Here is a 13,478-nt window from a genome sequence, read left to right on the forward strand (position 1 = left end):
GCTCAGAATAGGAACTGGCCCAAATCATGAACAAACTAGACACGGTGAGAAGGGAATATGGTATAATTTTTGAAAATATTTCGCATTTCGACGCAATATTGTGGTATCCGCAAGTGGTGTATAAGGCTGCCAACATTATTAAAATTGCCACGAGTACTTTCAAACAATGATGTTCGATGATTTAAAACATAATACAAATGTCTTTCAGATTTGAGTTGCTTTTAGTTATATTTTGCTTTTCGGCGTTCTTCTTAATTTCCCTTACTTATTTTGGACCTACACAGCTTTTCTGCATATATCTCTGTTGTGTATCATTAAGTGAACACAGATATGCGGGGCCTACGGTTTAACGTCGACTCCGAACAACTAAGTGTAGAGGAACTGTATTAGACAGATTATTACTTCATAGTTGGCCAGTGTCTTCGAAGCGGCGACCTGCGTAATGTTTTTTGATTTGTAGTTGCAACCTAACCAACATTCGGCACCAAAACCAGATACACTCACTTCTGAGCTGCCCAGACAGTTTTTTTACTGTTTCACAGATACAGAACTTTTCAAAGTTAATATTTCATCCATTTACAATCATAATGCCTTTAAAACCTTTGCAGACAAAGAGTAGGTAACGTTATTTCAGGAATTTACATCGAAGTAGAATTTCTACATACACATGTTTCACAAATGATACTCCATTTATTTAAACTTCTTTAAATACTTTAAATACTTCTTAAAAAATTTAAACTTTAAATAATTCTAAACGAGCCACTTCTACCACTTTGTAAAAATAATCACAAATAATGACAATTATGACATATTCATACACAGTCCGCTAAAATAAAACAATAAATATCTTACCTTAACAGTAAACCACAATTATCTCCTAGAGTATTAACTTTAGTATAGAGAACCCTAATAATATTTAAAAGACAATTCATTTCTTTTTTCATTAAAATTATAAAATACAGGGTGTTTCAGTTAAAATTATTGACTTACTATGGTTTGATGTTTACAGAAATGGCGTATCATTTGTGAACACCCTGTATTTATAAACTATATTTCGATGTAAATTCTTGAAAGAACGTTGCCTATTCTTTGTTTGCAAAAGTTTTAAAGACATCATGTTCGTAAGGTGAGCTATTAACTTTGAAAAGTTTGTCTCTATTTTCAAAATTTTTGAAAAAAGATGAATAACTAAAAAAATATGAAGTTCTGACCTATGGTACCTTATACACATTGTATCTAGAATTTTACGTAGAATCTAAAAATGCTATAACATATAGGGTGTTCTATTTAAAATAACAAAGTAGATATTTACTTTGTAATTAGTGTCCGATATTACCAATAGTAGAAGCTCGTAGTGAAACGCCCTGTATATATATATATATATATATATATACATATATATATATATATATATATATATATATATATATATATATATATATATATATATATATATATATATATATATTCGAGACGTATCGTGTCGACCAGTAATTTACAATAGTTATAATGTTCTATCATAATACATTCTAAATAAATATTTTTTGTAAAATATCTATACTGTACGTGTGATAACGCTGTATTAATGTTAATAAAGCGCATATTTTGTTTTAACCTACATGTGCCTGTATTAAAAATAACTACTTATTTTTCTTCGAGTAACGCTTTTGCCACTGCCATCAGTAGTTACGATATTTTGCAATATAATTTTATTCAAAAAATTAAATCATAAATACAATTGATTTTATTTAATTTCTATTCGCTAAAAACGTGCCAACATTAATGTTAACAAATATCTTCCAAAATAGGCGATCATCCTTGACAGTTGTTTCATTGACGCTCATTGACTTTATATTACTTATTTGCTTCTAATGCGGAAGAGCAATAAAGTCTGACCATTTCGGAAATATCAGGACGTTGGGTGGATTATAACTCTCAAAATACTTATAAACATACATAAGTAATTATATTAAAAAAGGAAGTTAGGAATTTTTAATTTAAATAGAAAAAATCCCTTAATTCTTAATCACTGGTTTATACTAAATATTCAGAGATAAGCGAATGTACTCGTCGCAAAAAATAATCCAATTGTAGAAATTTTGAACCAACTACGTCAATTGTTTTTTGTTTTTCTGGTATGTGGAGAATATTTTATAAGATCTTAAATCGAGTGTCATAACTTATTATATGATCCAATGACTGCTATTTTCTCATTATTTCTAAGATATAACATTTTATGAAAAAGATATTAAAATTTTGTTCTTAGGTTCTGAGATTATAGATGCATCTGGATCTAATTTTATCAAGAGAACAAAGGTCTTATAAGATATAATTGTAAGTGTGTGTATATACAAGATTAGTATTTTGATATTAAAGTAATTTCTAAAAGATTAGACACCTCAACTGGGTTGTAATAAAGCGAGTACTATAAAATATCAATTTCTAGGCACAAAGTTATTGCACTGAATAAAGCCCTTATTATAGTATATAAAACCAAATTACTTCAAAAGAATTTTGAAGTTAAAATTTAGTGCCTTTTATAGTGTTCATATATAAGGTAGTTAAGTTCTGAACTAATCCGTCCAAATTTGTTACCCTACTTATTAGCCATCTCTTTGTTTTATTTACTTTGTTGTTTTCTATAGTTGTAAAAAAGATCTTAATTAAACCAAATCTTTAATTCTATTATAATAACTACATGGTGTATCATGTTCCTTGAATTCTATGAAACGGGATTAAAAATATAACTAATTATAAAACTCATTAACTTTTATAAAACTCATTTTTGCTTGTTTATTTTTAATTGTCGAGATTACATTTTTACCGTGTTTGATATAGTTTAATGCACTACGATATTTTGTGTAATTAATGTGTTATCTTAAATGTAACACCGTGTATATTTACCATTAAACACATTTATTTACTAAATACCTATAAATGTTTATATCTTTTCAAGGCATGAATATAATTCTGCTAGATTTTCTGGCAGAAAATAGACAAAGATATTTAATTGAACTTTAATTAAGGTCTATTAATCTATCATATTATTAAATTTTTTTGTTAGTGTAGAACTGAAGTAACAATAATCCGTCCAAATGGTATTTTTTGTTAGAATTTTTTATATCTTAAAAATTTTTATATATATATTTACAATTTTATTATATCATGACTTAAAAGATCTGAAATTTTTATTGTTTTTATATTCAAAACATATAGAATTTATGGAGTATTGTTTTGTGGTTATTTTCTCGCATATTTTGTTTATTCTAGAATAGAAACAATGCTACATATTTAACTAGGTGTTTAATAATTTTTTATATAATTATTTTCATGTATAACGCTAGTATCTTGTACTTTTGTAAATAAAGTTTTACAAACGAGAATTATCGCCTATTAGTATCCTAAATAATTTCAATGAATCCATGGTATATTGTCACAAGGTGTTTTCAAGATTTTGCTGAGTACTTTTCCTTCGAATGTAAGTAAAGGTGTTTCATCAAATTTGTATACAGACTTCAATTTACAGAGATTATCGAGTTGTATGTTATTGATTATGACATAGTTCAATTATTTATAACTGGCTTACTAAGTAAACTATATGTCATATGTGATAGATCCGGAGGTCATACTACACCGATTAGAACACCGGTCACATACGAGGTCCGTTCCAAAAGTATTTTCATTTATAACTTTATACTAAACGGTTCCAGCATCTTCTGTGCAAGCATCAATAACTTTGACGTTTCCAACATGCTCATTGCTGACAACAAAATAATATTTCTATTATATTTATTGTTCTTGATATAATCTGGTTCTGATAAGGAATTGACAGACTTCAATATCATACTCCTTTTATCCTGATGCTCGTCGTGGAGCGTAGTGTTTTAGTTCCGCAATTTAAGCAATGCTAAAGTTTCCATCTTGTCTATATATATATATATATATATATATATATATATATATATATATATATATATATATATATATATATATATATATATATATATATATATATATATATATATATATAACTATGTTTTTTATGGGTTGGAGTCAATAAATAACTTATTGACTCCAACCCATAAAAAACATATTTATATATTTTTTCCAAACGCGTCACAAGTACTTCTTTTTTCTTACTCATTAGCTAGATATCTCACAAATATACTCACATGTTTTCAGTATCAGTATAGACAAAGCTCACAACCATATTTCATAGCAGTCTCCCTTCCACATTGTGCATGAACGTCCATCATGGCCGAACAATAAAACCGATTGTTTCTGATCCAATTACACTTTTCCAACTAAAATCTCTTATTTATTTCAGGAGTAGCTACGTTTGACAGTAAAATATTCAATATGCCGACTGTTTACATAACTGCAGAAAAACTACAAATAATAAAATGGTACTTTGGAGGCCATTCTGTACAAGAAACTTAATATATTTATTACAGCTGTTTGAAAATAGGTGTAGAAAAAGCTTATTGGCCATTATTCGTCAATTTGAAAAGTTTGGCTGTACTAATGGCAGATCTGCTGCCCATTAGATTAACCTCTGGAAAAATAAATTAGTCAAGAATGAGAAATTAGAAAAACACAGGTCTGTGCACTGGCAGAAGCGACGCCGTGTTTAAGTAAACAAATTGGGGATGAAGTTAACTTGAATGAAAAACAATGAGGAATATTTTGAAATAAACAACTGCCATTGTTATAAAGTGCAGACCACTCAAAAAATATTTCCTGGTGATCATTTTAAACCGATGGAATTCTATGAAATTATGATGGAGAAATGCAATGAAAATAATATTTTGAATATTTTTTTTACAGACGAGTCCTTCTTCACAAGAAACATAATACATCGGTTGTAGTGTTGAATGTGTTGAAAAACACATTTGAGTGTGTCTGTGCGTACGGAGTGTCCACAAAAGTTTAATGTTTGGGTTGGGATTTTGGGAGATCATATTGTTCTTTTTTTCATCGAAGGACATCTAAACGCAGTAAAATATCTAATTATTGCGAAATCAAATTATTCCTATATTAAACATCTTCAAATAAACTTAAATGTCTTTCATATAATGCACAGGCCGTTAGAGATTAGCTCTCCTAGATTTTTATTTTTGAGTGATGCTAAAGACCAATTTGTACAGAAATGAATTCGAGAGAGCAACCAACTTGGAGCGGCTGAGATAAAAGATAATCTAACTTAGATAAAACATCTCAGCAACTGAATTCAAAGCCATGAGAAAGACGTTTTCTGTTTGGTAAAAGGTGGTGGTTTGTTTGAATATTTAATTCGTTAAGAATTAGATTTGGTTTAGAATTTCCAATTGTTTGGAATATTTTTTTTATTTATGCCTCAACCTCATAGGGTCATTGGTGTTGTACAATTTAAGGTTTTACAATTTATTTACTACATTTATGGAATATAAGTATGATGTCAAATTTTTCAGTTTCGTCACTTAATATTGTCTGTCAGGTATTTTGTAATTTATATTGAAGTCTCTCCATGCAATATAAAGGACACTCCAGTAAAATATGGCGAACACTGAGCACAATATCACATACGTAGCACTGTGGTTTTAATTCACTCTCCAGCAGATATTTATGGGTGATGGCGGTGTGGCCTATTCTAAGACGAGATAGGATGGTTTGATGTATACGCTTATTTGGGGTTGATTTCCAAGGTAATATAGAATGTTTTACTTCTCGTAGTTTGGATGTTGACTAATTCCACTTGGTCTGCAAATCATTGATTATTAAGTTCTTGATTATAGGTTTTATATCTAGATGTGGAATGCTTCTGATTTCTACAGCTTGCGGGCTCGAGATTGCTAGTTTTGCCAAGGAATCTACTTCTTCATTACCAGCAATTCCGATATGGGAAGGAATTCATACAAAGTTGATATTTATGTTCATAGTTTGTAGTTGGCTTAATGCTGATTTAATAAGTAGTAGACTTGGATAGCTAGGATATTAGGGCAATTACAGAACTTAGAGAATCCGTAATAATGACAGGGTTTTTGATACTAATTTCTACCACAAAATTTATTGCATTGAGAATAGCGGTTAACTCAGCTGAATAAATGGATTTTAATTTAGAGAGTTTCATTAATATTTTTGTTTTATTAGACATAAATGCTGCTCCCACTCCATCGATACATTTTTGTCCACATGCCATTGCTTCATGAATCTCAGATTCTAAACTAATAAGATTATCCAGTGTTGAACGATTTTTCCGGGGCAAGTAATTTATTATTTTCTAAAAACCACATTAATCTGTTAGATATGATTTTCTCGAGAACTTTACACAAGTTAGAGAAATAGGTCTATATGAATGTGACAGAGATTTTGGTTGATTTTGTTTATAAATAGGAATGACGATAGATGAACTCCAAATTTTTGGAAACTTGCTATGTCTCCATATATTATTATAGATATTCAGCAACTGTCTCTTTGCAGATGAAGGAAGTTTTTGAAGAAATATTGCAGTTATGTTATCAGGACCAGGAGAAGTTTTTCGTTTTATTGAGTGAGTATTCTAATTCATCCATGGTTATGGGATAATTTAAAGGAGAAAGGTCATCAGGCGGTATATCAATACCTTTGGATTCCTCTCTTTCTTTTTTGATCAAAAAATCTGCAGGAAGAACATCATCGCTTGAGAATCTTTCAAAAACTATTAGCTAGAATATTGGCTATGCCTAGAGGGGAAGTGTATATTTTTTTTTCTTCTAAGAAGTTAATGTCATTTGGGGTATTTTTCTCGGATATCTTTCGTACCATTTGCCACACTTTAATAATTGGTGTAGAAGAATTAAATTCTGAAACAAACTTTTTCCATGATTCACGTTTACTTATTTTAAGATGAATCTAGCTCATGCTTTTAGTCGTTTGAATTCTAATTTATTTTCAAGTGTATTATATTTCCTGAATCGATTTAATGCTGTTTTTGAAAGTTTAATAGCTTCTTGACATTCACAATTCCACCAAGGGACTGACGAATTTAATTGTTTGAAAACTCTTGAATTTGACTATCAATATTATTATTTGATTGTAAAATTTCATGTAATGCATTCATTTCATTTAAAACTAGATTATAATACTCTTACCAATTTGCATTTTTGAGATTCCATTTTTCAACATTATAAGAGTATTGTATACTGTCAGGATTCGTTATTACAATTGGAAAGTGGTCACTATCATTTAAATAAGAAAGTACATCCCAAGATAAGGTAGCTGATAATGCTGGATCACATATTGAAAGGTCTATGGCAGAGGATTTACTAGTAGAAATGTCGAAATGAGTCTTTCTTCCATCGTTTAGTAGGTTTAGCTGAAAATTGTCCAACATTATTTTGATTCTAACACCTAATGTAGTAATTTTATTTGATCCCCATATGTAATTATGTGCATTAAAATCTCCAACTATTAGACAAGGTGAAGGTATTTGTTTAATTAAATCTGAGATTTCATTATTGCTTGGGTTTTGTGTAGGTGGAATGTATATATTACATTATGTTCATTTTTAAAGGCCCTTTGATAGTAATTGCGACTGCTTCAAGTTTTGTATTGATTTGAAGAATTTCTACATCGATGGATAAATGAGTGTAAATTGCTACGCCACCACTAGTATGGTCTACATTTTCTCTATTTATCTATTATCTATTTTTTGATTTCCTATTTGATAAATTTTCATGTAGTTGATTTAAAAGTTTCAATAGGTTTTCTAGATCATTTGTATAAGTTTTTATTAAGCTAACTAGGTCAGGGGTACCATGAGCATTTTCCAGTATATCTACTAATGTTTCATAAGATGTTGAATGGTTTACTGAAGTATTTTCATATATTCGTCTAGCTGAATTTTTTATATCATCAGTTACTTTAATGGTTCCTATGTCTGTGATGGAAGACTTTGGTTTTTTTAATTTAGAGTCTTGAAAAGGGTTATTTACTGGAGTATCATTTGGTGGAGGGGTTATAATTTCAGAGCGATTTTGTTTGTTTGAAGGAGGATCGTCGGACATTTGTTGAAAATCTGTAACATGAGTAGATGGTAAAATATGGATATCCGGTTTAGTCAATAGTGTTGTAAAAACAACCTATTTATAATATTGTAGTCGTAATATAGTTATTTTATCAACATGTGCGCTCAAATTGTCAGCCATCGTGTTAATGTGTGTGCGACTGACTCCTTTGCTCCCTACATCAGAAACTCTCACCTTCCCGCGTTATATAACTTAGGACAGTGCGAATTTGCCTCTCGGCAAGTGAGGACCGGGTGTATTGTCGAAAAGTGCGTCAGCCAAGTATGCGCTAACAGGATCCGGTGTATACTTACCAGTTTATTTCTCTCAATTCTATATATCTCTGTTACTGCCTCCTAGCACTGTAATGCTAATGATATTTGTATAACTCTTGTTAGTATTATCAGAATTGCGATAATTATCAATGTAGAATCAGTCCTTAAGTTTACTTATATAATAAATCGAAGGAAAAATAGATTTTAATTGTTTTATTGCTTCAGTGGTCCTTAATAAATATTTTGAAGCAATTAGATGTTTAACTACGCCTCTCTTAAATGTGGAAAGTTTGGTAATAAATTTACCCTCTCCATCCAGATAGTGTAGGAGCCGAGGAAGATATGTTTTGAGTTAGGGGAATGTATTCATTGGCTATTGGATCAGTTGAAGTAGTTGGAGCGGCATTTTGTGTTTGGGATGTTTGAGTTTCCTTAGTAGTTGGGTAATTTTCAGCCGAATGTCTCGCTTGCCTGCAATTAGTACATAGATCTTTCTCCGTTGCAAGAAATATACGATATGATGTCATTTCGTAATTCACAATTATTGAGTCGGGTATTGATGAGACTGGGAGAGAAATAAAAGTATGCCTTCTGAAACTGAAAATGTGTTTATAATTAGGATTTGATGTACCAATTTTTAAAAAAATTATTGGAGTTACCAAAGTTAATCCTAAATTAGAAAGTGCATTTTCAATAAATGAATGTGTGATGAAAATGATCCATTTTTGATTATTATCATCGTTAACTCTCAAAAACCTAGTCCGGTCCTGCCTCCTCGATATCAGAACTGATAAACGGTAGCAGCAAAAAGTTGTTGCTTTATAACCAAAAATTGATTCTTGTTTACGTAGATTTAACTTAAATGTTAATTATTTAGATTAAATAAATATTTGTACTCATAGATTTTATACTTGTGAGAAAAATCACTTAGATTCACTTTGTAAGTTAAAACGTTCAGAATTGAAGAAATAATCGTTTAAATATTTAAATTTTTAAGAGAAACTTTGAAATGCGCCTAAACACTTTGACAGTTTTTTGACGTTTTTCGGAATTATTTTTAATTTAAGCAGTAGTGTTGGAATTATTTTTTATTTTATATCATTTTTATAGAACAAATTTTGTTTTCACATCTACTTTAAAAAATCTAAATAAAAGTATTATTTCAAAGATATTATTTAGAAAATACAAAATATTTTATTTTTAATGAAAAGACGTAATTATTCGCCCATTTTAATCTTAATTGAGTACATCCTCCTGTGAATGGTCAGAACACGTTCACAAGTGCATTACATTTGTCGTATTTAACTATTTACTTACGTTACCAGATCCCTGTGTCTGGTAACACTGCTTACTGTTCGGACGATACCAGACGTATGGGTCTGGTAAAAATATCTATAAATAAACGATTTCTGTGATTTTGTTTTTGAAATTACCTTGAATGTAACACTGCCATATCAGTAACCATTCCAATCCTTTTTCTGGTAATCATAGTAAGAGGTAAGAGACTCCTTTGTACAATAATGTATTTAACGGTATATGTATATAAAATATATTGATATTAATGTGACAATTTGGAATATTTTACTTTTAAAAAATAAATAAAATTATCAATTTTTATTTGAAATAATATTAAAATGTACAAAAATACATAATTAAACAATATAATAATTATATATATATATATATATATATATATATATATATATATATATATATATATATATATATATATATATATATATATATATATATATATATATATATATATATATATATATATATATATATATATATATATATATATATCATAAAATAAAAGCAATTTAAGCACAAAGCCGGATTATTTTCACACAATCCGTCTTTCCTGGCGAGTTACGGCTAACACACCTTAAATCAGTTTTGAAACAAAATAGGATCTGGCTCCTAATTGGGTGCTCAATACCACACCTCTAAGGAGGTCAGCCTCATGAAATCTGGGGAAGCAAAAACTAATTCAAACATCGAGAGTAACTTATTATTATGGATAAGGATTTTCCCTTTTTAGGGAAATAGATAAAAGCTGTTTACAGTTCTTCAAAGGCATTTTGACACTCATACTTCCGTATATTCTTTAACCTCTTCGGTTAACTTTAATTCTTTAGCCATATTGGCAAGTCCTTTGACAAATTGTAGGTAAAATATGTACCTACATGTGTAAGTCGCGAAAGCATCCAGTCTCATGTTTATCTCTATTAGCCTCATAATTAGACTTCGGCAAATATGCAAATAAAAATGTAGAAAATATGCGCATAAATATGCACGTGTTTACCCGAAAATATGCAAATATTTTACAAAATATGCATACAAATAAATAAAAAAATCGTAAAATAGTAACAATTTTATTTAAAAAAAAAGTGTACATAACTAAATATTTCCTACTATTCATTAAGATTTACATTTATTTTAAGTAACTACATCATTTTTAAGTATGAATAAACTTATTTAGAATTATGGTAACAATAAATGACCAAGTGGTGTTCAAAATTTTCTAACAAAAACTTGTGGCTTCTGTCTGAGTACATATATTTATATATGGAAAAACTTCGTTCAACATCAACTGATGTAACGGGAGCATTTTTCAAACTAACCAAAACATTTGGTTCTAAATTAATTGTTTCCGAAATATTTCCAGCTAGAACACTGACTACTTCAGAAAGAATATGGTAACCTTTATTTTTTTCCATAGTAGCTTCAAATTTTTTTAAAATATCTTTTCCAATATTACCTCTAACGTTCCGACAACATGACGCAAATTCTTTTATTAATGCTGTACTTTCGAACAATGACAGTTTTGGTGATTCTAACTGAGTAATTGTTTTTTGAACAAAACTAAAATTTGATTTTATAAATGAAAGTTCTTGTTGAAGCAAGTTACTCTGAAAAGTTTGTTTAGAATCCAAAAGAGATTGGGAACTTTCATCTGTTAACGTATCAATTATGTTCTTTATTTTAACAAAATGATCTGCATAAAAATTAGCTGCTTCTAACCATGTTCCCCATCGCGTTAAAATAGGTTGTGGTGGAAGAGGAATGTTAGGTAGCATTTCTTTATAAAGTTGAATTCTTATAGGAGATTTAAGAAATACTTTTTTGACACTGGATATCATGGTATTTACAAGAGGAAACTTTTTTCGTATTTCCTCTGCAACTCTGTTTAATCCATGCGCTACACAAGTAACATGTATTAAATCTGGGAAAAATATTTTTAAATTTTGTCCTGCTTTCACCATATAAGGAGCAGCATCCGATAAAATAAGCAGTAATTTATTAGAAGGAATAGTTGTCGGAAGAAAAAAAGTTGCTAATGTTTCTTGTATAAAACGCGAAATTGTTAAAGCATTTGTTTTCTCAAGTTGCTGGCATGAAATAAGATGAGATTTTGGTAAGGTATCTTCTTTAAGAACACCAATCAATAAATGAGCAATATACTTTCCTGAGGAATCAGTGGTTTCGTCTACAGATATGTAAAAATAATTATCTGCAATTTCTTCTTTAATATTAATTAACACCGACGAGTATAGCCCGTTCACATTATTTCTTCTTAGAGACCGATCACTTGGAACATTAAGTTTGCAATATTTTTTAGAAACGAACTAAAATTTACATTTGCTAATTTTGAAAGCGGTATGTTTGCAGACACTAATGCGCGACACAAGTCTTCATTAAAAGTTTCTTGCTCATCTAATTTTTTTGAAGTAGATTGGAAACATTTAGCCATTGAAGTTTGATGTTTTCGTCCTATTTTTCCTTTTTTTGCAATGTGTGAAGCAGTTCTCACATGTTGGTCTATCTGAAATTTCTTCTCACATGCTATCTATAAATAAAAATAAAAACCTTTATTTTAACCCAACCTTTAAAATATAAAAATATACAAGGTGTTTTTGGTTAATCAAATAACTGGTTTGAAAAAAAAAACACTCGCTAAGTGTTTTAAATGCAGTATTAATCCACAAATTAGTTTTTGTTACTAACCATTAGTACATCATATAACTTATTTTAAAATTCAACAAATTTTTTTTTTTTTGTTAATTCAATTACAATAAAAATAATTGTGTTTTAGAATAGCTGACTTCATAAAAAAAAGTAAAGGTGAAAAATTTTTCTAAATACACACCATTGTATTGTACCATGGACAATTTTTTCTCACTAAAGGAAGCTATTTTTCATTTAAAAACAACCTACGAGTACTAAATTTCAAGTAAATACGTTTATTGGTTTTAAAGTTATTGTTGTTATTAACTAAAAGAATTTAATTTTTTTTAATTTTAACACCCTGTATCTCGAAAAATAAATAAGTTTGACCCCTCATTAACTATATTGTTTTGTTCAATTTTTCGAGAAGTGTCTACAGTCAAACGTTGTAAGTGTTATTTGGAAACACCCTGTATGTATGAAATATTAGATATTTAATAGAAAATATTAGATACTTACAATTTTGCCACAGACTGAACAGTAGATTTTTCCCATATCCATAGACAGCTCTTTATAAGGTTTAATCCAAGTTGAAGCACTGGTTGTTTTAGGCATTATAAAATCACAATCTTCCTTTTTGTTACGCACAACGAGTGTTTACGCTTTGAATATCAAAACAAAAATGATTTACAAATCTGAGCATCAAATTAGAAATGTTTAGGTACCTAATTCAATAAACTGGGAGATTTTGGAAAATCCCTAAATTAGGAACAAAACTATTAGCCGTTTACCTGCTGTTAAGATACAATAAATTGTAGATAGATTTGGGGATTAGATCATAAAATGCAAATGAGCGAACCCTTAGCGATTATCCAATAACTGAATACCTCAGTGACCGAGACTTTCTAAGAATGTTGAGGGCTACTTAAATTGATCTTCTTTGAAATTGTAAATGTTTTGTACCTGTAGAGATTACGTACTTAGATCATTTCTTGATTAAAATGACTACAAAATTTTATACAAGAATTGAAATAAATTGGTATGTTTAAAAATTTTCAAATACAGTATAAAAATCTGAACTTTTATGCACTTTATGCAAACTTTTATACAAATATGCCAAAATATGAAATATTTGCATAAAATATGCACAATATGCAAAATATGCAATATGCATATTTGCCGAAGTCTACTCATAATTAAAACGGCAGCAATATGTAGATCAAAAGGC

General features: G+C 29.3%; 1 protein-coding gene across 1 annotated transcript in view; it reads right to left on the reverse strand.

Moving 5' to 3' along the window:
- LOC140447677 (uncharacterized) overlaps nucleotides 1-13,478 on the reverse strand; it is a 665,708-nt gene that overhangs the window by 47,892 nt on the left and 604,338 nt on the right. The window lies entirely within an intron of this gene.

This window comes from Diabrotica undecimpunctata, chromosome 8 (assembly GCF_040954645.1).
Source record: "Diabrotica undecimpunctata isolate CICGRU chromosome 8, icDiaUnde3, whole genome shotgun sequence".
NCBI classification, from domain to species: Eukaryota; Metazoa; Arthropoda; class Insecta; order Coleoptera; family Chrysomelidae; genus Diabrotica; species Diabrotica undecimpunctata.